Below are 24965 nucleotides of genomic sequence, written 5' to 3' on the forward strand. Positions count from 1 at the left end.
AGAGTGGCTGCTGTGTGTTAGAGAATATATCCGTGTTGATGAATCTTAACAATGAGTTTCTGATTCAGCATCAATAGAGGTTTTTGCAGAACTTGCCCCAAATTTATGCACGACTCTTAATTCTCCTAGGATCCAAGGCATTAAATCTTGGCCCAGATAGGATGCTTGTCTTACATTATGCATAATTATAGAACTGAAAACTCATTTTTAGAAAGGTGAAATCCTTTTTTCTCCATTTTCATCACCCTGAAAAGTCCTTCTATGACCTAAAGAACAAGAATATAAATCAGTCATTTGAGACTTCTAAAGGGACTGGACAAACTGTAAGGTTTAGTATGAAGAAAATCAAATCAATTTAGTTGCCAACATCAATTAAATCAAGGTAGTAAACTTGTAATGAAAAAATTGTACACAACGTTTTTAATTTTTTTTTTTTAACATGGGGCTGGAGAGATGGCTCAGTACTTAGGGACACTGCTTTTCCAGAGGACCTGGGTCCAGTCCCAGCACCCACATGATGGCTCACAGCCATCTGTAAACTCCAGTTCCAGGGAGTCCGACACCCTCTTCTGGTGTCCACGGGCACTGCATACATGTACACAGACAAAACACCTATACACATAAATATTTTTAAAGAGCTTTTACATTTATTTTGTGTGTGGGAGGCTGGGTGTGTCCATAGCCAGATGTCAGACAGCTTTCTGGAGTTTGTTCTCTCCTTCCATCATGTAGGTTCTGGTGATCAAATGTCAGTTGTCCAGCTTAGCAGAAAACACCCTTTAAGCTGCCTCTCTGATCCCCAAATCTTACACAAGTAGTTTTTAATACTGTTCACTTAAGGAGGTGTCAAGCAAAGGTATTCCATAGCAATATGCCATATAATTTTCTGTATTATTTTTAAAGTTTGGAATCATCAACTTTGAGTTATGAAGAGTGGTGTGTGGTAATTCAGTTTTAGTGATGAATAGATGAATACCTTAATATTATGAACACTTGGATTTGGAGAAAGCAATTAAAAATAATTAACTTCTGGGCTGGGGAGATGGCTCAGTGGTTAAGAGCACTGACTGCTCTTCCAGGGAATCCAGGTTCAATTCCCAGCATGCACAATGGCAGCTCACAACTGTCTGTAGCTCCAGGATCCAACACCTTATGCAGAAATACATGCAGGCAAAAGACCAATGCACAGAAAATAAAATATATATATATATATATGGATAGTGTTAAAATCTTTTTAAAAAAGATTAATTTGTGTTTATGGGTGTTCTGTCTATATGTGTGTATGTGCCTGTCCCACAGACTTCAGAGGAAGGTATTGGATCCCCTGGAACTGGAGTTACAGATGCTCATAAGCAGACATGTGGGTGCTGGGAACCAGACTTGGGTCCTCTGCAAGAGCAGCAAGTGCACTTAACACTGAGCTGTTTCTCCAGCTCCTAGTGGTGAAAATCTTGACTGTGAAGACTTGCCGGGCATGGTGGTTCACGCCTTAACTCCAGTATGTGGAAGGCTAAAGCAGGATTGCTATGAGCATGAGAGCAGCCTGGGCTACATAGTGAACTTCAGGCCAAACTGGGTTACAGAGTGAGACTGTCTCAAAAAACAGTAGCAAAATCCCAAGAAGAACAAATGAAAACTTTATATTCTAGTAAAGCCAGGTTATCTTGTCTCTACTGAGATTGATGTCTGCTAGATATTAAACATTATTCTAGATTCAAGGAACACATTTGTGAGCCAGGAAAAAAAGCACTCAAGGGAGTTTAACAGATTTATCTTTCAAACAATTCACTATAGCAAATTATAGTTTCTATAATCCCTCTAGCTCAGCCCTGGGCCTTGAACAAAGTAAATTCTAAATACATTTACTAGCAGTAGCTAATATTTAATGGATGATTTCTGTGTGTCATGTTTTATCTTTTTTAACTGTCAGAATTTTACTCCTGAGGGAACTATGAAAGATTATGCAACTTGCTTGGGGTCATATGACTTAAAGAACCTGAATTTGAATCCAACTTAGTAGCTAGGGTCTATGTTCTTATGGTCATTCTATATAAAGTAATGACTTTTTAAAAAAATTCAAGAGCAGATGACAGGAATGGCAATATTTTAGGGAGCCAGTTGAAAATACAGTGTTTACCTTATGGGTAGCTGTGAGTGGTAGGACAAGGGTGAGGTAAAAATGGCAGTTGTGTATTGTTTTGAGATAGCATCTTGCTCTGTATCCCTGGGTGGCCTGAAACCCACTAAGTAGATTAGGATGACCTTGAATTTGTGGTAAACCTCCTGCCTTTGCCACCTCCATGCTGGTATTTACAGACCTGCATCACCATAGCAGCTTTAAAATTGAGATCTTGAGGTGCTAATCTAATTGTGATTGTTTCTTGGTGGTCAGTGTTGAAGAGGGTTGCCGTTTAGATGATTGTCATTCTTACATCTTGAGCTCAAAGGTGTTACTTAGGTTCTTTTTTTTTAATTTTTACATTTATTTATTTTATTTATGTGTGTTGCCTGCATGTATGTATGTGTACCACCTGCATGTCTGGTGCCCACAGAAATCAGAAGATGGTGTTGGGCCCCCTGGAACTGAACTTTCAGGTGATTGTGAACCACCATGTAGATGCTGGGAATAGAACTCGTGTCTTGTGCAAGAGCAGCAAATGCTCTTAAGTGAGCCATCTCTTTAACCCTACTTAGATTATTCTTATCAGTGCACTTGTCCTCCCTACCTAATAAACTCTCCTTTTGGCCTTCACTTTTTCTGTTCTCTGCCTAGAACCTCCCACCCCACTCTGCCTTTATTATCTCAAGCCTGTGTTAACAGGCTTAATCCACATCTCAACTCATATGTCAACTCCTTAAAGAAGCATTTTTCTAAGTTCTCAATTAGAATAGCTGTCTTGGTGCTTTTCACCTCATTTTTCTGTTTCGTTGATTGTTATTTGATATGTTGGTTTTTGTTTGTGCCAGAATTCCTCACAGAAGTGAAGTATATTAGTATTTCATACAGTGCCTGGAATAAAGTAGGTCAGTTTGGCATGGTGGAGTACACCTGCTAGTGCTTAGGTGGTAGAGGCAGGAGGAGAAGGAGCTCAAGTTTGACTGTTTGGCAAGTTTGAAGACAGTCTGGGCTAGATGCCCCTTGTCTAAGAATAACAAGCCCAGGGTGGTTAGATGGCTCAGTGGGTTAAGGTGCTTGCCACCAAGACTTAGGACCTGAGTTCTATATCCTCAGGACTCATATGGTAGGAAAACCAACTTTCACATCTGATCTCCACATGCATGCTGTACTGGTGCACTTGTATATATACACATACACTAAATAAATGGTTTTTGGTGTGTTCTGTGTGTGTTCTGTAGTTTTGGATGTGAACAGTATCTCAACAGATTAGCTCAGAAGTCTTCCACTAAGAAAACTAGAAAATTGTAGATTTATGTTTGTGTGACTTGTGTAGACGTGCCTAGGCCCTCATAATAAAGGCCTTTAGCACTGTGAGACAGAAGGACTGGTATGGCCCCGGACTGCTGTCTGCATGGGGCCTGTGTTCTCCTGTGCTGTTAGACACTTGTGTTACAAGTTAAAAAACAACAACAACAAAAATAGTAAAGAATAGTTTTACTCATCATTTCACTGATTTGTTCCTTTCTCATACTCTGGCAGCCATTTTACTGTCTTTGTGCTTTTCCTCTTCCAGAATGTCATGTATAATTAGAATCATTATACCTTATGTACTGTTCAGACTGATTTCTTTAACTTCGCTGTAGGATTTAGGCTCATATAGATTTTTTTGTTTATTTTTCGAGACTCTTGTAATCTAGACTGGCATTGAACTTACTGTGTAAATAAAACTCTTGATGCTCCTGCCTCTACCTCTGAAGTGCTAAGATTATAGGTGTTCAACATCACACTGGCACTTAGGAGCTTCTATATCTTTTCAAAGCTTGATAGCTAATTTATTTTCATTGATGAATGATACTTTATGAACGAACCACATTTACTCACCTTTGGAAGAATATTGTAGTCACTTCTGGCTTTTAGCAGTTATGAACAAAGCTGCTAATAAACATTTTCAGGACTATGTTTATTAGTAAAAACCTAGTTTTTATTTCATTTGGGTAAATTTGTTGCATTACATGATAAGACTTTGTTTAGGTTTTGTAAGAAACTGTCAAACTGTCTTTCAAAGTGGCTGTACTGCTTTGCAGTCTCATCAATAATGAATAGGGTTTCCTATTGCTCCACATTCTTGACTGTACTTAGTTTTAACAATTTCTTTCATTTATTTATTTATTAACCATTCTAGTAGTAATGTGCTCCTATCTTTAAAAATGTTGTTTTGCCAGGCTGTGGTGGCACCGGCCAGCACTCGAGAGGCAGAGACAGGTGGATCTCTGTGAGGCCAGCCTAGTCTACAGAGTGAGTTCCAGGAGAGCCAGGACTGTTACACAGAGAAACAATGTCTTGGGGGAAAAAAAAAAGTTTTGTTTTTCATGATATTGATGTTTTGAGAGTGATAGTTATATTAAAAGGAAACTTAAAAATTAATTTTTTATTTTAGATTTAAGCAAAAAATTTATTGCAAAACTGATGCATAGAATTAAGTTCCTCTTATCTACGTTCTTGTTAACATCTTACATGGTACAATTGTCAAGGTAAGAAACCAACGATATATTTTATTATTTATATTTGTTTTTGTTTTTTGAGACAGGGTCTCCACATAGCTCTGGCTATCATGGAACTTACTATGTAGACAGACTCACAGATCTGCTTGTCTTTGCCTTCCTAATGCTAAGTTTAAAGGCATGTGTCACTATGCCCTGCTATTTTTATTTTATTTCATGGGTATAGGTTTCTTTATGTCAGCACTTCTCAACCTATGGGTCATGACCCCTTTGGGGGTTGAATGACCCTTTCACAGGGGTCACATATCAGATATCCTGCATATCAGATTACATTATGATTCATAACAGTAGAAAAATTACAGAGTAGCAATGAAATAATTTTATGGTTGGGGTCACCACAACCAGGAATTTTAAAGGGTTGAAGCATTAGGAAGGTTGAGAACCACTGGACTATGTGTTTGGGTGTACATACCACAATGTCTGAGTGGAAGTCAGAGGACAACCTTCAGGGTTTGTTCTCTTTCTACCAGGATGATAACTGGGATTGAATTTGAGTCATCAGGTGTGCGGTCAGATGCCTTCACCTACTGAGCCATCTCTCTGAATTTCAGCCTGGTGGTGGTGGTGGTGGTGGTGGTGGTAGTGGTGGTGGTAGTAGTGGTGGTAGTAGTGGTGGTAGTAGTGGTGGTAGTGCACACCTTTAATCCCAGCACTTCGGAAGCAGAGGTCAGGTGAATGAATCTCTTGAGTTCCAGGCCAGCCTGGTTTACAGAGTTAGTTCCAGAGATACACAGTGAAACCCTGTCTTGAAAAACAAAAAACAAACCATCAAAAAAAACCCACTGAATTTCATTTGGATTTCAACAGATGTTCTATTCATACCCTAGTTGTGTTTCAAGGTCCAGTCCAGGGCAACACATTACATCTAGTGGTCTTCTGTCCTTGCCTCTTCTGCTCTTGGGCAGTTTCTCAGTCTTCCCTTGTCTTCAGGACCTTGATTTTAAGGAAACTTTTTAAAAGATCATTTGACAATGTCTTTTTTTTTTGTTGTTGTTGTTATAAATTTACTTATAGATTTATAAAAAAATATATAAATTTATGCATGTTTGTCTGCATGCCAGAAGAAGGCACCAGATCTTATTATAGATGGTTGTGAGCCACCATGTGGTTGCTGGGAATTGAACTCAGGACCTCTGGAAGAGCAGCCAATGCTCTTAACCTCCAGGCCATCTCTACAGCCCCAAGGGAACTTGTTAAAAGTTACTTTGTAGAATGCTACTTCCTTTGTGTTTGATGTTTTTCTCATGATTAGATTAGGGTTACGTGTATTTTTTTTTTTTTGAAAGAATACCATCATATCAGGGGTATGTGATATCCATGTGTTGTTACCAGTCAACTAACTGTGGAATTCTTTTGTCTACTTGAATATACAGCATGGTGAGTAAGGAGAAACTCTAAGCTCTGACAGTTTTTGTATCTCTAGGTGTTGACAGCAGCAGAAGAGAGCAGTAGACAAGAGTACAGTAGGTAGTATGGACTGGCCTTAATTATTAGGACCCTTACTATGGAGTTTACCAAGGCTTTAATACCAAAACAATCTGGTGGAAACTGTTTGAAATGTTCCTAGTTGGCATTGAATCTTCAGGGGTTAGAGAAACAGCTGTTGATTATCATGTTTCTTCAGAATGTGTTCATGCCTCCCAGAGGGCTAGGATTAAAGGTGTATAGCACCACCAGCAGCCTGGATTAATTTTTCTTATTTTTATTGTGTGGTGGAGTGGAGACACATGAATGAAGATGCTCAAAGAAGCCAGAAGAGTTAGATCCCCCTGGGGTTGGAGTTCCAGCAAGTTTTTTGGATTGTTACTTTTCTATAAAGCTAAAATAAAGCAAACCATCATTTCTTCATAATAATTTAAACAAGGGTAGAAAGTAGACTGTGATTTTTGCCAGTGCTACTGCAGTTTTGGTTTTTTGTTTGTTTTTACTGAGAAACTTGACATTGAAAACACCTTATTTATTGGATGTAAATAACTTGTCAAGTACCATTTCATAGTATTTTAGAGGTCAATACAAACGTGTACATAGTTTTATACATGAGAATACTAAAGTCTTGAAGATTAGTTGACTTCTCTGAAGTGTGACAGTTAATGATAGGGAAGAAGTTGTGGAATATTCTCAATCTCTTTTTCTCCCTCCCTCTCTTCCTCCCTTTCCTCCCTCCCATTATGCCTTTCAGGTTAAAAACAGTTTACTTTACACTTGTGCTTAAACACTGCAGAGTATGTTTTCATATTATAAGATCCTTTTAGTTGGAAGCAAAGTCTCTCCTATTTTAAATCTCCATGGTGTCTTATATATTAAAAATAATTATGCTATCATTTTAAAAAGAAACAAGCACCTGTTTCCTATCCTCAGCTAAAGAACTAAATCATTACCAATGGACAGGCAAATCTCCTTTCTTGTATTCCTGATTATATTCCCTGCCCTTCTTTGTAATTTTTATTTATGTATATGAGTGCCTGTGTGTATGTGTATGTACTACCACATGCATTCAATCTTTGAAGAGGCCAGAAGATTCTAGGAACTGGAGTTATAGGCAGTTGCTAGCCACCATTTAGGTGCTAGAAATCAAACCTGGGCCCTCTGGAAGAGCATCCAGTGCTCTTTAAAAAAAAAAAAAAAAAAAAAAAAAAAAAAAAAAGATGTTGGGTTTTTAGTTGTGGTGGTGGTGGTTTTGTTTGTTTGTTTTTTAAATGGGTATAGTTACATGGCTTTAATTCCAGAACTTGGGAGGCAGAGGCAGGCACATCTCTGTGAGTTTGAGGCTAACATGGTCTACCTGGTGAGTCTTAGGATAGCCAGGGCTATATAGAGACCGTTTGAAAACAAACAAAATTATTATTTATTTGTATGGGTGATTTGCCTGAATGTATGTGTCTGTACCATGTGAGTATATGCTGCCCATGGAGGACAGAATAGAGTGTCAGATCCCCTGGAACTGGAGCTACAGAAAGTGATGTGCTGACATGTGGATGCTGGGAACTGGACCTGGGTCCTGTGCAAGAACAAGTGCTTTTAACTGCTGAGCCATTTTTCAGTCTCTTCCTTGCCTCTTCTATGTTGAGCTTCCAGCATAGCCGCTCCTTAGTTTTTTATTTAACTACAGATGAATGTGCCTCTAGATACATTGTTTGGGCTTGTATTGCTGTACAATATATTAAGTAATTAATGCTCCCCATCGTGGACTGATAGATTCATCTGTGTAACTATTAATAGCTATTTTCTGGCTGTAGAGTACCTCTTTAGTGAGTATGCAATGGCTTTTTAAAAATTGTCTCTTGTTAATATATATATAAATTGTACACTCTTAAAGTATATAATTCCTGTACCATGAAACTTATTTTGTAGCTTCTAACATTCACAAAACATGTTAACTATCACTGTCTTAATTCCACAATGTTTCTGTCACTCCATCAGAAGAAAATTCTGTACCTTTTATCAGTCACTTCCCATTCCCCCTCATTCCCTAGCAACTACTTTATAATACCCCATAACAGTGGAATCATACAACACATGTCCTTTTGTATCTGACATCTTTCTCCTTGAATAATATTTGAGATTCATACATGTTGTAGCATGTATCATTACTCTATTCCTTTTAGTTTTGTTTTTTGAGAAAGGATTTCTCTGTATCCCTGACTGTCCTGGAACTAGCTCTGTAGACCAGACTGGCCTCAAACTTACAGAAATCTGCTTGCTTCTGCCTCCCAAGTGCTGGGATTAAAGGTGTGCGCCACCATCACTCTATTCCTTTTCATGACTGTATGATACTCCATTATATGGCTATACCACATTTGTTTGCCTCATTTATAAGTTGATGAGTATTTGTCAATTTTGAGACTATTATAAGTCCTGCTGTCAGCATTTATTTGTCAGTTTGTGTTCTCTTTTCAATTCTATTGGAAATGGTTGTTAATATTTAATGTTTTTCGTGTGTGTGTGTGTGTGTGTGTGTGTGTGTGTGTGAACAGTTTACATGATTACCAAGATGTACAAAAGTTCTAGACCTATTTTTTTTAAAGGTTTTTAATAATTTATTAGTGTGTATGCAGGTCAGAGTACAACTTGTAGGAACCAGATCTTTCCTTTCCTTCTACCTTGTGGGTACTGGAGATTGAACTCGGGTCATGATGCTTGGCAGCAAGCACTTTTACTCACTGAGCTGTCTCGCTGGCCTCCAGACCCTCTTTTTCTTAAAGCTTTTAGTATTTGTAACATGGGGCGTATTATTTATGTTTCTTAAATTTTATTAATAGTTTCTTCTTGTCTTCTAGAAAATTACACTTTTGAAAATAAAGATGTTTAATGTGACTTGCTATATGAAGACATTATTTTAAAATTGTATTTAATCCATAGGAAAGTCCATCTGAATATTGAAAAGCCAGTTTGGCAGCTGGAGGGTTGGTCCTGAGATTAAGAGCACTTTTTGCTCCTTGAGGACCTGAGTTCATGTTGTGTGACAAGACTTTTCCTGGGGAAATTCATACACATGCCTATTCACCCTACATAATGAGACCATGGCAACCACAGTATGGATGATACCAAAGTTCAGCTTGGTGAATCAGTGAGTTTTATTGGGGTTACTTACAGGAGCAGAAATGACTGAAAGACAGCTGCGTTATCAAAGCCCACTCCAGCACAGGTGGCAACTCTAAAACGTTGAGAACCTTGGGTACAGGATTGGAGAGTATCCTTTCCCCAGTGACACTTGGTTTAAACCTCTTCAAGGCAGCCTGGCTGGTCTTAAAGTCTTCTTTGCAGCTTGTCTTGTCTGAAAGTGGCTCTCAACAAACTTTTCTCATGTAGTCTTGGGGACAGGAGGACCTAATCAATCTGGTCAGTTTTAGGGACTTCCCTGAAGCTATTTTGAGTTGTTTACCTTTTGTGTTAAGGAAGTTCCCTGGGAAATAGAATGTTTTTGTCTTGAGGAAGTTGCTACTTCCAGTCATCTACATCAAGTGGCTCATGGTTGCCTGTACGTAACTCCAGCTTCAGGGGATCTGGCATCCTCTAATGGCCTCCCTGGGCACCTGCATGCGTGTTCACATACCCAACACAGACACACACAAATACTTAGACATAATTCAAAATAATAATTTGCTGGGCAGTGTTGGAGCATGCCTTCTAATCCCAGCACTCAGGAGGCAGAGCCAGGCGGATCTCCGTGAATTCAAGGCCAGCCTGGTCTACAGAGCAAGATCCAGGACAGGCACCAAAACTACACAGAGAAACCCTGTCTCAAAAAACCAAAAAATAAAAAGAATAATTCTTTTTAAAACATAGAAAACTCTGACAGTGTATCTAAGGGTACATTTTTGGGTTGTTCTAACAGTACTTTTGTTGATCCATATAGATTGTTGGTATAGAAAAAAAAACTTGATTTAGCCGGGCGGTGGTGGCACACGCCTTTAATCCCAGCACTTGGGAGGCAGAGGCAGGCAGATCTCTGTGAGTTCGAGGCCAGCCTGGCTACAAGTGATTCCAGAAAGACAAAGCTACACAGAGAAACCCTGTCTCGAAAAACCAAAAAAACAAACAAACAAACAAAAAAACTTGATTTGACTACTCACAGATGCAGTTTGAAAGAGTAGTTTTCATTGGCATTTACTTTTGAAACTGCTATAAAATGACATCTATGGCTAGGTGGTGGTGGCCCATGCCTTTATTCCCAGCACTTGGGAAGCAGAGGCAAGTGAATCTCTGAGTTAGAGGCCAACCTGGTCTACAGCCAGGGCTACCCAGAAACCCTGTCTCAAAGACAAAAAACAAAAAACTGTGATTTATACTAAATGATGAATGATGACTGATTTTTTTTTTAAAGAACGTGTTACGAATTGTTAACAATTGCATAGAGAATTGGCTCCATTTCTTAGGTATAAAACCAGATACAAAATAGGATGTATGTTTGACACCTAGTAACAGGGTCTCATTATGATCCTGACTGGCCTGGAACTCATCATGTAGACCAGGCTGGCCTGGAAATAAGAGAACTCTGCCAGCTTCTACCTCTGGAGTGCTGGGATTAAAGACATGTCATCATGGAGGTTTCATTATGCAGTCCAGGCTTGCCTGGGACTTCTGGGCTAAAGTGATCTTCCTACTTCAGCCTCATGAGGAGCTGGGGCTACAGTTCTTTATCATGTTTGCTGGACTTCAGTAGAGATAGCTTTTGAAGCATTGTGTTCTAATAAAATCACAATATTAGAAATATAAAAAAAAACAGTTAACAAATAGGAAGTTAGGACTAGTAATTCACTTACCCTTGAATTCTCAAAATGGTCCATACAGCTACTTTGGAAAACAATTATTTACTCGTAAGATTAAATATACACTTAACATACCACAAACCAATCCCTCTTGTGGGTATTTATCTGAGAGAAATAAAACTGAACATGTATACAAAAACGTGTATGAGAAGGCTGCTAGCATTTTCTTTTCAAAATGTTTTAACTCAATGGCTTAAATTGGTAAACAGGAACATAATGTTTATATCTTGCAGTCAAGTAATAAAGAGGAAGAAATGGCCATTATATGCATCTGCATGGATGATCTGTTATTTTTTGATGTTGTTCCTGGGTATAGAACCCAGGAAGTCAGACATGATGAGCAAGGGTCTGCCATTGAGCCACAATCTCAGCCCTTTATCTCAGTTGTATTCTACTAACTTAAACTAGACTCAAAAGACAACATATGGGGTTGAGAATTTAGCTCAGTGGTAGAGCGCTTGCCTAGCATGCACAAGGCCCTGGGTTCGGTCCTCAGCTCCGGGAAAATAAATAAAATAAAAAGACAACATACTATATGATGTTATTTATATAACACTGTTGGAAAAGCAAAAGTATAGGAACTGATTGGTGGTTGCCTAGGAATGAGGAAAGGCATTAACTATAAAGGTCACAAGGGAAGTTTTTGGACTGTTGGTGTTCTTGTTTGTGGAAATGGATATGTAGCTCTGTGTTTTTCAGAACTGTGTGCTATATGAAATAAATTTTACTGTATATGAATTATATTTCATTAAGCCTGACTTTAAATAAATAAAAGATCTTATCTCAGGGAGTAGTCTTCTCCTGGCATTTCTTCACAAGTCACAAATGTGGTGTATACAAACTCACACAGATATACACATAAATAGTAAAAATAAATCTTTTTAAGAATCTGATGAGGAAGGCTAATCTACAAACCCTTAGACCAATGTTAACTTCATGGGTATATAATGAAAGAGGGTCTTGATTACTTAATTCAGGAATGTCAGTAAATGTACTGTAGAAACATCTTGACTCTTCAGTCAGTTTCTCTTCAATTCTCTAAGACTTTCAGATTAAGGGTAACCTGAGTCTATGCTCAGTGTTCATGCTTGTCCTCTGAACCTAAATTCCACTTGAATCCCTGTTCACATTCAAGATGTTAATTTATAAATAGATATTGATTCTCATACTAATTTGATGGCTTTAGTAGGGTGAGTTTTTTCATTTAAATTATATTGTGGAACTGAGCCTGGTGTGCAGTTCTGTAATCCAGCTATTGGGAGACTGAACCAGGAGGATCACAAGTTCAAGACCTGCCTAGACTATACAAAGAATTCATAGGACACCTGAGCGATTTAGTGAAACATTGTTTCAAAATATAAAGTAAGTTTTTAAGAAGGCAAAGGGCAGAGTTCTAAGGAGTGATCTTACCTAACATGTACAAGACCCTTTGTTCAAGCCCTAGTGCTGCAAAATTAAAATAATTCAATGGAGGAATGTCTTTTTCTCATTCAGTGTGAAGAAAATTGATATGCAATAATAATCTTTGAAGATCTCAAAGACTATGCTTTTACTCCCTGAGGTTTTTTATTTTAATTGTGTGCATTGAGAGGTGGGGTGCATGTGTCATGGTATTGTGTGGAAGTAGGAGGATTTTGTAGAGTTTTCTCCTTCCATCTCTATGTAGATTCTAGAGATTGAACTCAGTTTGCTATGCTTGTTTAGTAAATACGCTTACCTGCTGAGCCATCACTCCGGCTTAGACCCTGAGATATAATGCAGTTTCCCTACAAATTTATCAAGAGCTTCCTTTTAAATTAAATGACTGTATATCCCAATTGTATTTGTATGCAATATTCCTTTGCTTACATAGACTTGTAAATTCTTGGTGAATTTTTGAAAAGCTATCTTTTATTCACAAAAGAGAGAAAGTTGTTTTACTCTTTTGCCTCCTATTAACCTTCCTACCTAACTGATATCATTACCTGGGAGCCTTCCCTTTGCTGTTAAGGAAGTCTATGAAAGGGCAAGAGGAAGCATTGGAAAGCTTCTGGAATTTCTTTCTGTGTCTTTGTGCTGCAGTCTGAAGAATTGCTACTTCTAAGAGAGGTTAATGAAAAAAGCAGCTTCCATGATGGCATCTGGATATTTACTCTAATGGTTTGACTGTTGTCTGCAAAAAAAATTTTTAACACTCTTCAAAGACTTAGAATTGTGATATTGGAAACTAGTCATCTCCTTCATTTCTGTGACATTACCTGTATTACTACCAAACCAGAGATCCACTTCCAAGTTGTTACGTCATTTATATCCTGCTTTGGAAAACCTTTGAGCTGGAGGCAGCATCCTGGGACTGCCGACCTCTGGGTGATGATCGCTGCGGCCCCTTTAAGTGTTCTGTGGGCGTGCAGAGGGGCATTGAGGGTGGGGCGGGCACTCTGACAGCAGTGCTTCTGTCCCCGCCCCCCCGGAGGAGGCGGTTCCCAGCAGCTGACTTGCCAATGCGGCTGCCTCCCGCCTGCTACGCCTGCTACCGGGTATTCCTGCTGATCATGCACGGACATTAGGGCCCGACCTCTCCCTGCTAGGGTAGCAGCGTAAGTGTCAGACTACCGGAAGGGGTCAAGCATCCCGTGCGGTCCAGAAGCCCTGGTGGACAGTTCAGGGGTCTTAACAGGCCTTTCAGAGTCTAAGTCCGGGAAGGAGCGAAAACAATGCCTGCTGCAGTGTGTTAAAGCCAGGGCATCAGCTGTACCTCGGTGGTGCCAGCAGCCTTAGAGTGTTTGGATGTGTTGTGTTTAAGTCCTGTCCATGACCTGACTTTCCCCAGCCTAGTTCCTGCTTGGGATGAAGAGAGGATTGATTTTTACCAGAGATGAACCTGGTGGGGCAGAATGGGTGGAGCCGAGCCTAGTGCTCTGGGGCCTTGGGTTCTTAGCTTGGGATTTAGAGACCTGGCTAGCCTCCTGCATGAGTAAGCTTTAGGTTTTCAGTCACCTTGGTAGTGTTGAGCAGTAATTGTCAAAGTTGACCTAATTCTCAGCGGCTTTAGCTTTCTACCTCCCCAGAGGCCTGTGTTGGTATCCAGTACCCCTTTCGGAAACATTAACAGTGATCATCTATTAGGGAGAATCCAGCTAACCCTCTTTCCTGCTGATAAGGTAGCACAAGGTAAATGATACAGTTCTCTACCTGTCTCAGTTTCTGAGGGAATATGTGGGAGGTCATGATCCCAGAACAAAGAAAGCAACCATCGCTGAAGTTTGGTGAGAAAACTTGCTAGAGAAGCAGTTCAGATTTCTACCCCCGATAATGCAGAGTACACAAGTATGATTAATGCTTGTTCTTGTTAATGGAGACATCTGGAGGCAGTGAAGGTGTGTTTGTTTGTTAGAAGGAAAGTGTTATCATTTTTGTTACTTCCACATAGATGAGATTCTTTTGGGCCTTGGACAAGTAATAATAATCTCAAATATTCTGTGACAGTTACATAATTTTTACTCTTTTTTAGTCCATATGCCCTTTCTAAATGTGGTTTGAGTAAAGCTCTCTAAATATTCTCTAAAATATTACTTTGTCTTTTAAAAAAGGAGTATCATTGCATGTCAGTGATCATTTAAAAGGTTTAATTTTTTTAATTTTTAGAGCATTTATATATTTAGGGTTGTAAACATGTGCATGTTACAGTCTGTATGTGGATACCAGAGGACAGCTTGCAGGAGTTGGCTCTTTACTTACATCATGTGGATCCCAGGGATTGAACTCAGGTCATCATGCTTGACAACAAGTATTTTTGCATAGTGAGCCACCTTGCTGATCTGGTGTATTATTCATTTATTCATGTATTTATTTATGAGATTGGTGATATTGGTATGATACCGAGGCTGGCTCCCAAACCTTTGGAATCAAGGTATCCTCTTGCTTTAACCTCCAAATAGCTGAACTATAGGCATAAAGGTTAGGGGTTGTGTTTTGAGTGGGCAGAATCTTCACTCAAGCTTCTCAAACTCATATTATGATTCTGCAGTAGCATTTTCTTAGCCAGAGTAAGAGTCCAGGAATGGTAATCAAATTCAGAGCTCTTGTATTGTGATAGTGAAGAACTTTGTAGGTCAAGAGCTTGGAAATTTGCCATAGAAGAGTTGAACTGCCAACAATTCTTTCCAAGTAAAATGCAAAACCACAGTATTTACTAGCTCTCTGGTTATTATAGACTGTCAGAACACAGGAATTTAAAATAAAAAGATACCACATTTGAGTATTTGAGTATTTGGGGAAGAGTAATAGATGTACTGTAAAGTAGGAGACAAGTTCTAATCCCAGCTCTAACATTATTTATCACATAATCTCTCTGTGCCTTATTTTTGGTATTTGAAGAATAAGAATACTAGATTGCTGGGGTCTGTGTTTTATGATGGGATTTTATGCTTAGACATGTAAGTATATATAATAGAAAATTTGTTATTTAAACACTAAGCTGAAAATGGGACAGTTTGAAATTTATTCTAAGTTCTACCTTTATGTATAAAAATGGGACAGTTTGAAAAGTTATTCTAAGTTCTGCCTTTATGTATAAACATGTAGAAACTTAAACATTTCTTAACCTCTAAAAATAAGCAATTATGTGTAATCTTTTACTAGTAACAGTACAGACTATGTTGTATTTGAGATCTTTGGAGACATTAGATATATCAGTATTATGAGTAATTCTTTGGTAGAACAAAATTCTTTTCATTGACCTCTTTGTCTTTGCCTCAGTTATAGATAGTGGTAAAATCTCCTAGGAACATTGAACCACCTGAAATTCCTGAATATTTTTATAGGGACCAGACTGTAGGAGTCACAGCAAGTATTATGTATCTTTTTTTTTTTAAAAGATTTATTTATTATGTATATAGTGTCCTGCCTGCAGGCCAGAAGAGGGCACCAGATCCCATTATAGATGGCTGTGAGCCATTATGTGGTTGCTGGGAATTGAACTCAGGACCTCTGGAAGAGCAGCAGTCAGTGCTCTTAACCTCTGAGCCATCCCTCCAGCCCAAGTATCAAGTATCTTTCAGAAGAGTTTTGTTAGCATTTAAAACAAAACATCAAACTGTTACTTAATAAACATCTTTGTGGTTTTTGTATATAAAACCCAGAGCCCTCTGTTTATCCCAGTGTTACATTTTTAGCCACTTGAATGTGTTCCCCACATGCCCCCCTCGAAGGTCATTTCTCTAGTCTAAAACCAGACTCACACTTCTAGCTTCTCTTCCACTCCTCCAAAGACAGATAACTCAAAACTCTCATATTTTTCTCTCAGGGGCACCATTTTCCACCCTTACTCTTAGTCTGGAGCGTCCCCCTTCACATTAGACTTTCCGCTCAGCTCTCACTTTAGCTGCAACAACTTGCTGATTATTTCTCTTTACTATAACTCCTTTCAGTATCCCTGCCCACTCTTTCCATTTCTATTGATAAAACCTTCATTTCTGGCCCTGGAGGAGGAGTATTGTAATCATTTCTTATCAAAACTCTGCTTTCATCATGTATGGAGATACAGCTTGTAATCCCACCACTTTGGAGGTATAGAGAGAGACAAGAGAGTTGGGAATTGAAAACCAGACTGAGATACATGTCTCAAACAAAAAACTGAACCACCCTCCAAATAAAACCTTCTACTTTCTCTACTTTCTAAATTGTTCTATTAAGTGTCTTTTTTGTCTGTTTTGTTTTGTTTTTTGAGACAGGGTTTCTCTATGTAGTTTTGGTGCCTGTCCTGGATCTTACTCTGTAGACCAGGCTGACCTCGAACTCACAGAGATCGCCAGGCTGTGCCTCCCGAGTGCCACTGCTGCCCGTCTTAAGTGTCTTTTAAGTGATTTTTATTACTAATCATTACCTCCATGCTCTGACCTTAATCTCTCTGATTTTACACTTAGGAGTGTCTGTAAATATGATTAATACTTTCCTGTCTCCAAAGCTTTGCCTTTAATGTTTCCTAAATGTAAAATTATTTCTTTTCTACCTGTTCCTCCCCTTTTTTGAGACAGAATCTTACAGTGTAGCCCATGCTGGCCTCAAACTCATAATCCTCTTTTTGCCTCAGTTTCCCAAATGTTGAAATCACAGGTATTTACCACCATTCCCTGTTAATACACATTTTTAAAAATTTTATCTACCTTTCAGATGCCATGAGGTTGTCACTCACAGTCTCTCCCACTCTGAACTCCTGTAAGCCATATTTGCCCCTTGTTTATGACACATTCTACATATGGTGTATTTTATTTTATATTATAGCTATTTGTTTATGTATCTTACTTGTGCTATTCTAAACTTCTTAAAGATATCGTGGTTTATCTTCTCAGGACTTTGTTAGTAAACTTGGTTAGTTTTTGTGTAGCTATCACCACAATTTAAAAACATTTCCATTACTTCCAAAAGAGGCCAAGGGATTTAATTCAGTGGTAGAGTGCTTGCCTAATATGTTCAACCAACCCTCCTCTCTCCCCTGCACCAACCAAGAAAACCAAAAAATACCTTGAGAATTTCTATTCTCTCCAAAAGAAACTCATACACCCTTTCCCCCTAATACTTTCAAATATTCAAGTCCTAAGCATTTACTAATCTTACTTATTTTAAAAACCTGTTTTGGACATTTTATAAAAATGGAATCATACCATATGTGATTTAGCATGATGTTGTCAAGGTTCATCCATGCTATAAATTTTATCCATATTTTGTTTCTTTGTATTCCTAATATTTCACTGTATTAGGTCACCACATATTAGTCATCCATTTGTCAGTTGATTATATATTTACATTTTTTCTTTCTAGTTATTAATGTTTATTTGGTTTTAATTTGTGCTATATATTGTAAAGTATTTCATTTCTCTAAGGAGAGATTAGCAGGCCTTTAACCTGTGACCTTTTGTGAAACCAAAGTTTTGTTTTATAAGTATACCATATTATACAGATTGTGTTTCTTCATTACATCCTGAATAAATTCTGAACATCAGAGCATGGTCTTTCTTTATGATAATTGTTAGTTAATATTTTCACAGAAAGACAAAGTATGGCTTTCCAATAATCACTTTAATGGCAAATAAATAACAGCTAGATGTGGTGGCACATACCTATAATCCTAGTAAATGGGAAGCCGAGTCAGCAAAATTGTGAATTTGGAGGCTAGCTTGAGCTACCTAGTGAGACTGTCTAAAAAGGAGGCATGGGACTGGTTTAATTTTTATACTTGGCCAATGCACCAAAAAAGTAAAGAAGGTAGCTGGGTAGTGGTGACATACGCCTTTAAACGGGAGGAAGAGGCAGGGGAATCTCTTGAGTTAGAGATCAAGCCTGTCTATAGCTAGTTCCAGGACAGCCAGGGCCGAGATAGAGATAGAGATAGAGATAGAGATAGAGATAGAGATAGAGATAGAGATAGAGAGAGAAGAAGAGAGAGAGAGAGAGAGAGAGAGAGAGAGAGAGAGAAACGACTATAAAACTATTAAGGGGGTCTATGTATTATTTTGTTTAGTATATTTTATTTTTCAGATGTTCAGTTTGATTTATTGATTAAAGTATCAGAAGCAAAATTTTTTAAAACTAAATTCACTTTGAATGTTTGAATTCTATAAAATTGTAAATTAAAGTAAAGTAATTTTGGAGTGAATGAAATAAATGCTCTCAAGTTGGGAATGGCAGATGATAACAAACTGTGTTTTTGAGCCCTTGAGCCCTTGCTAGATGCTAAGTATCTGGTGTCCAGGAGTTTTATGTAAACTAACTCATACAATCCACACAATAATGGTAGAGTATTATTGTTCTTACTTTTCTACATATGTTTCTAACTCAGCATGTTACCTAAGAAACTTATCCCTGACCTCTTTTCAAGTCTATAATGGTTTTGAAAATAAACAGAATAGTTTAAAAAATTTAGATTCCAAGATAAAATAGAAGATCATAAAATTTTTCTCAAGAACAAAAACTGAAATTTGATGAATTACTGCTTTTGAAATGATTGTATATTTTTTCTTTTCCTTAGCTAGTGTTTGGTGCTTGTGTGTGGGTGCTAGGCAACACTGCACATGGTGAACTGCAGGGCTTGTTTTTTGCATTTTGTTGGTGTTGGAACTGGAATGTTGTTCTTTCTGTTGTTGTTGTTGCTGTTAAAATAGGGTCTTGTAGCCTCAAACTTAAATGTTCCTGCTTCCTGAGTCCTGAGAGTATAGGCATGCATACCACCAAGTCCAGCTTGTTCTGTTCAGTGCTAATTTAAACTATCCTTGTTTTCTCCACTGTGTCCTCTCTCTGTGTGTTGTCATTCACTGCCTTGGTTTTAGTTACATATGTCTTTCACACTCCTGCTTTTGAATCTCTGGGTCATATGTCTTTTTGGTGCTTCAGGCTTGAATCCCCAACTGCTGCCTACATCTTCACTTGTCTAATATACATCTTGTTTTGTTTTGTTTTTCAAGACTTGGTTCCTCTGTATAACAGCTCTGGCTGTCCTGGAACTCACTATGTAGACCAGGCTGTCCTCGAACTCACAGAGATCCACCTGCCTCGGCCTCCAAGTGCAGGGATTAAAGGCATGGGCCATCACTGCCTGACCCTAACATACATCTTAACTTGGCTTGTCTAAAATTCCTTTTCCATCCTGTAAAGGGAACTCAGTAAAGGAATGTTTAGGTACTTAGAACATGACTCTTACCTTATGTCCAGACTAACATCATCTTTCATTTAAACTCTTTGTGGCCTTCTGACTGCTTTTCTTCTCTTTTTATGGTTTTTCAGTTTATCTTTGCATTGATTTGCATTTACATTATATGGTCTTTGATTGTTTTTGTTTTTGAGAAGGGTTCATGTATCCTAAGACTTTGTGTGTACTCTGCAAGTTCTCTACCAACCAAGTCACATCTCCAGCCCCTCTTTGAAAAATACAAGTTTGACTGGGGCTGTAGCTTAGTGGAACATTGACCTAGAATGCATAAGGCTCCAAATTTAATCCCTAGCATTGCAATCAGTAATCAGTCAGTTAATTCATCAATAAATTAAAAAACAAGTCACTGCTGAGGAAAAGAAATATACAAATTTGATAGCAAATGTAGTATTACTAACAATCCTTCAAAGTCTTCCTTTCACTGTTCTACTGATGTCTAATTGTATAACATTTGCTTAGAAGGCCATTCAAGGTCTGACTTCGATTACTTCACAGCCTCACTCTACGTTCTTTTGCTTTCTTTGTTTAATTTATACTTGTCTTAGTTAGGGTTTCCTATTGCTATGAAGAGACACCATGACCACAACAGCTCTTACCAAGGAAACGTGTTTTTGTTTTTTTTTTTAATAATTTATTTAACTTTATTTTATGTGCATTGGTGTAAAGGTGTTAGATCCCCTGGAACTGGAGTTACAGACAGTTGTGAGCTGCCATGTGAGTGCTGAGAATTGAACCCAGGTCCTCTGGAAGAACAGCCAGTGCTCCTAAGCCCTGAGCCATCTCTCCAGCCCCCCAAGGAAACATGTTAATTGTGGTGGCTTGATTACAGTTCAGAAGTTCAGTCCATCATGGCGGGGAGCATGGCGGCATGCAGGCAGAGGTGGTACTGGAGCTAAGACTGCTACATCTTGCAGGCAACAGGAAATTAACTAACTTACTGGGAAGTAAGTATCCTAAGTATATGAAACCTCAAAGCCTGCTCGCACAATGACACACTTCCTCTAACAAGGCCGTACCCACTCTAACAAAGCCACACTTCCTAATAGTGCCACTCCCTATGAGATTGTAGGATTATGGGGGCCAATTACACTTAAACCTTGCTAAATAAACCCACTACAGTAAAAGAAATTAGAACTGATGCTACACAAGTTCCTAAATGTTTGTTTCCATGTCTGCTAATCTCTGAAAGTACAGTTTGTAGACAAGTACATGACTCTGAACTACACTTTGTTTTCAGGGCTGGGAAAGAACACAGGGCTTAAACATGCTAGACAAGCACTCCAGTACCTTTGAATCACAGTTTGACTAATTTACATAAATTTTACAGACAAAATGGTGAGTGAAATAGCAGCTCATAGAAAAGTATACTCGATGTGGTAACTTTTATTCAGATGAGCATAGTTGGAGTTTATTACATATGATTGAGCCAGGGCATAATCCCAGCACTTGGGAAACAGAGGCAAAAGGATCTCTTGTGAGTTTGAGGCCAGCCTGTTCTACATCCAAGTTTCAGGCCATCCAGAACTGCATGATTTATGAGACCCTGTCTCAAAGAAAGAAAAAGTGATTAAGATATAGATTTAAACTGGATGTGGTGGTGCATGCCTTTAATCTAAGCACTCTACATAGTGAGTTCCAGGACATCCTATGTAGAAAGATCCTGTCTCAAACAAACAACTAAAAGACAGATTGAACATTCTTTAAGGAAGTGCTTTTGTGCACAAAAGAAGAGGGTGGAAAAAACATACAGATGCAATAATGCCTGTAGTATTACAATTTGTTGATTGGAAGGTTAACATGTCAGTTTCTGTTTATTTGCTTGCTTTTTTGAGGATCTTGACAGAGCTGAGGTTATCCTGTAACTCACTACGTGCTATGTGGCCCAAGGTGACCTCAAACTGGCATGTCTTAGCTTCCCAAATGCTGGAGTTACAGAAGTATACCACCATGCATAGCTAACATACCAAGTTTTTTGTTGATGTTGTTTTTAGATTTATTTAACCTATGAGTGTTTGTGCATCGAAAGTATTGATCCCTCGGAACGGGTAGTTATAAACCACCATGTGGGTGCTAGAAGTAGAACTCAGATCCTTTGGAAGAGGCAACAAATGCTTTTAACTGCAGAGCCATCTCTGTAGCCTGCAACCTGCCAATTTAATTGTGAGGCTTCATAACTCATACACACAGCACATGTGGTTTTTGTTTCTATGTGTCAGAAATTCTAGAACTTGAGTTTTGTTATGCCTGTAATAATCACTCAGGAGGCTAAAGCAGAAGAAATCATGAGTTCAAACCATTCCTTGGCTATTAAGCACAGCAAGTTCCTGTTTCAGAAAAAGGAATGAAATAAACAAGGACTCACAGGATTGCCCAGTGGTTAAAGGCTCTTGGCACATAGCACATTCCCAATGACCTGGAGTTTGATTCTTAAGGTATCGGGAAAGAACTGACTCTGCAAACAACAAAAAACAGGGAAACTTAAAAAATTTTAAGTTAAAGGTATTGGAAAGAGAGGCTGGAGAGATGGCTCAGAGCTGCTCTTCCAGAGCTTTTTTTTCATGTTTCTTAAGAAAGAGTAGGACTAAAGGGAAGAAAAGAACAAGGAGTGAAATCACGGACTATGAAATTATTAGCATTCTCTTAGAGAATGTTTTCAAGTCTTTTTTGTTTGTTTGTTTTTTGAGACAGGTTTCTCTGTGCAGCTGTGGCTGTCCTGGAACTCACTCTGTAGACCAGGCTGGCCTCGAACTCACAGAGATCCACCTGCCCCCTCTGCCTCCCAAGTGCTGGTTTTAAAGGTGTGAGTCACCAACACCTGGCTGTGCTTACCATTTTTATGATCTACCAAAGTTAGACCAAGATCCATAGCAGTTAGACCATCTTGCACTCACGTAGAGAACTTGAATGTACAGCTCTAATATTTACAAGCATATTAGCATATAATTAATGAGGAGAGAGAGGGTCTTCCCTATAGAATTTGAAGAGTACTACATAGTTTATTCGTTTTCAATTGCTGTTCAGTATTTTATTTTCAATACACCACTATTCAGTGTCCTTTTGATAAACAACTTTGACTATGTTAAACTTTCCTGTGAACATTCTTATGTCGATCTTATTTAGTTAACGTCAATTTTAAGATATGTATGTGTATCATGGAATTGCTAGGTGGTAGAGTATATGCATCTTCAGCAAAGGTAAGCAATATGGTTTCCCAGACTATTAACCCTAGTTCACTGTTGCTGAATTTGAGTTTCTGCAAATTCTCTATTAAGATTTGACTTCTGAGCCGGGCGGTGGTGGCGCACGCCTTTAATCCCAGCACTCGGGAGGCAGAGGCAGGCGGATCTCTGTGAGTTCAAGGCCAGCCTGGGCTACCAAGTGAGCTCCAGGAAAAGTGCAAAGCTACGCAGAGAAACCCTGTCTCAAAAAACAAAAAACAAAAAAAAAAAAAAAAAAGAGAGAGAGATTTGACTTCTGCTCTAAAATACTGCTGTTATTTCCCAGGCATGGAGATTTGGGAGAGAAGTCTTAAGTAGAGCTCTGCTTACTCTAGTAAACTATTGCAATTTAGTCTTTGTTTTTAAGCATTTTTTTTCTGGGATGTTTCCTTCTGTTTCATGTGAAGGAATAAAATGTAAATAAAAAGACCTTGAGTGTAGTCTCACTGTGTACCAGTTTTGTTGTTTTGGCAAGTTACCTAATCTTTATGGATTTATATGTAAAAGGGGAAGAAGTTTTTTCCCTCACACAGTTAATGTAAACACAGATGGATTAATATGCTTTAAGGACTTTGAGAGGCAGCAGAGGTGGCTCAGTAGTTAAAAGCTCAGTAAGATTGCTGATTGTGGTACTTTCACAGAATGAAGTGCTGTGTGGGTATTGAGTTATATAATATTCTCAAAAACATGAAAATATTTGTAGTTGCAAAAAATGCCTTACCTAGGCATAGTTGCTTGTACCTAAAATGTCAGCATTTGAGAGGTGGAGACTGAAGGAAGGATCAGAATTTTAAGATTAACCTCAGCTACATAGTGAGTTTAAGGGCAACCTAGGCCAAAAACAGAGCACAAAGGATTAAAAGAGTAGTAGCCTTGTCTTTCTCTTTTTTCTTTTTCTTTCTTTCTTTCTTTTTTTTTCTTTTTGAGACAGGGTTTCTCTGTGTAGTTTTGGTGCCTGGATCTCACTCTGTAGACTGACTAGGCTGGCCTCGAACTCAAAGAGATCCACCTGGCTCTGTCTCCTGAGTGCTGGGATTAAAGGCGTGAGTCACCACCGCCTGTCTTTCATGTGATTTATATACTATGCTCATTTTAATTACTAACTGGTAGTAAATTTTCATTTAATACTTTTCTTTATGTATTTTGTATAGTAAATGGTAACGTTTCTTCAGTAACATATTTCACAATCAGAAGGGAAAGTGTTTCCTAATGGAAAGCATGAAGTTGTTAAAGGTATATTGACTATAAACCTTGCTAAACATTGCTTAAATATGAGGCCAGAGAGATGTTTAGGTGCTACTGCTTTTCCAGAGGATCTGAGTTCAGCTCCCAGCACCCATGTCAGGCAGTTCATAACTGACTGTAACTCTAGCTCTAGGGAATCTGACACCTTCTGATCTCCACAGGGATATCCCACCCCAGTACACACACATAAATAGAAATAAATATTTTGAAAATGGTTTAAGCTAGGCATGGTGGCTCACACTTTTAATCCCAGCATTTGTGGGATGGAAGGCAACTGAATCTTTGTGTGTTCTAGGCCAGCCTGTCTATGTAGCAATCAAGCTCTGTGCTAGCCAAGGTTACATAGTGAAACTATCTCAAAAAAACAGCAAAAAAAGGTTTAAATATGCAGACTATTTACAAAGGAACAAATCATTTATGGATTTAATAATTTACTGGTTTGTATAAGCATGGGTTAGATTCATATTTACCAGGACTATCTGGAAAGCTAGATAGTATTGAGATTTATCTGTAATGATATCCCTCCTCCCCATGTCTCAGTCTGGTAGAGTGTGGCTTCAAACTCACTCTGTAACCCAACCTGGCCTTCATCTTTCAATAATTCTCCTACCTTAGCATCATGGGTGATAGGATTACAGGCTTGAGCCACCATATCCAGCTTCTGTTCTAGTCTATTGTTGTGTATTATTTTAAGACAAGGTTTCATGCCTCAGCTTCCTGAGGGCAAGAATTACAAGCTTGTATCACCGTGCTTAGCTCATATAAATTATTTTCTATAAGAAATTTTAGGTGCTGGGTGGTAGTGGTGCACACCTTTATTTATTTATTTTTAAATTTATTTAACTTTATTTTATGTGCATTGGCATGAAG

General features: G+C 38.4%; 1 protein-coding gene across 4 annotated transcripts in view; it reads left to right on the plus strand.

The window, feature by feature from the left end:
- The window catches only part of Ckap5 (cytoskeleton associated protein 5), a 113603-nt gene that overhangs the window by 937 nt on the left and 87701 nt on the right, over positions 1-24965 (plus strand). Inside the window, exon 1 of one of the 4 annotated variants that reach the window (XM_028878916.2) lies at positions 13378-13525. The exons of 2 other annotated variants lie outside the window; for them this stretch is intronic. The gene's annotated coding sequence lies outside the window, so the exon portion shown is untranslated. Of the gene's footprint in view, positions 1-13377; positions 13526-20492; positions 20577-24965 lie in introns of those variants that run through there. One more of the 4 variants, XM_028878917.1, reaches the window with a different exon arrangement.

This window comes from Peromyscus leucopus, chromosome 4 (genome assembly GCF_004664715.2).
Source record: "Peromyscus leucopus breed LL Stock chromosome 4, UCI_PerLeu_2.1, whole genome shotgun sequence".
In the NCBI taxonomy this organism is placed as follows: Eukaryota; Metazoa; Chordata; class Mammalia; order Rodentia; family Cricetidae; genus Peromyscus; species Peromyscus leucopus.